The sequence below is a fragment of the Coptis chinensis genome, chromosome 5 (genome assembly GCF_015680905.1).
Source record: "Coptis chinensis isolate HL-2020 chromosome 5, ASM1568090v1, whole genome shotgun sequence".
Lineage (NCBI taxonomy): Eukaryota > Viridiplantae > Streptophyta > Magnoliopsida > Ranunculales > Ranunculaceae > Coptis > Coptis chinensis.
The window spans coordinates 31,868,534-31,869,210 of record NC_141460.1 but is presented as its reverse complement, the minus strand read 5'-3'; the positions used below and the strand labels follow the sequence as shown (position 1 = coordinate 31,869,210).

The 677-nt window shown below is 41.4% G+C and overlaps 1 non-coding gene across 1 annotated transcript; it reads right to left on the bottom strand.

Moving 5' to 3' along the window:
• Nucleotides 1–272: 272 nt before the first annotated feature.
• LOC147497304 (small nucleolar RNA R71) lies at nt 273–376 on the bottom strand. The gene has a single exon (XR_015197251.1). It is a non-coding gene; the product is annotated as a small nucleolar RNA R71 (small nucleolar RNA).
• Between the last annotated feature and the right edge of the window lie 301 nt (nt 377–677).

Genomic DNA, 677 nt, shown 5'->3' with positions numbered 1-677 from the left:
CCTCCAAATATTTTTAATTTGTTACCCGCTTTTCATGGTTTAGACCATGAAAAACCTTACCAAAGATATCGCGTGGGATTGAACAAGTCCTAACAACATTCCACCATCCTACACGGTTGGTTCGAACAAATTAAATTAAGGGTATTCCCTTCACCTTAGCCGATAAGGCGGCGTCTTGGTTAACTGCCCAAGCGCCTAATTCTGTGGACTCGTGGGCTAAACTTGTTCAGCTGTTTATGGAACATTTTTACCCACCCCTAAAGACGGATGAGATGCTTTCTAAGATTCATTTCTTTCGACAAAATCCTCATGAAACATTTTCAGAGGCTTGGAATCGTTTCACCGATCTGCTTATAGAGTGTCCACATCATAACTTAGCGAAAGACACGTTAGTTCGTGCCTTTTTCAAAGGACTTCAACATCACCATAAAGAAGTCCTTGACATAATGAATGGGGGTAGTTTCTTAAACAAAGGAGCCTCGGAGGCTTATAAATTTTTAGAGGACCAAACTAAGCGTAATAATAATTGGGGGGGTAGTGACGATTACTCCCGGCTCCGCTAGTTCTTCTTCCACGCTAAGGCTACCAAGATGTTTGAGGTTAAATCAGATCCCCGAGCTTAAAACTCTAATTGAATCCCTCACAAAAAGGTAGATGCCATTTCTGTACAACAAAAG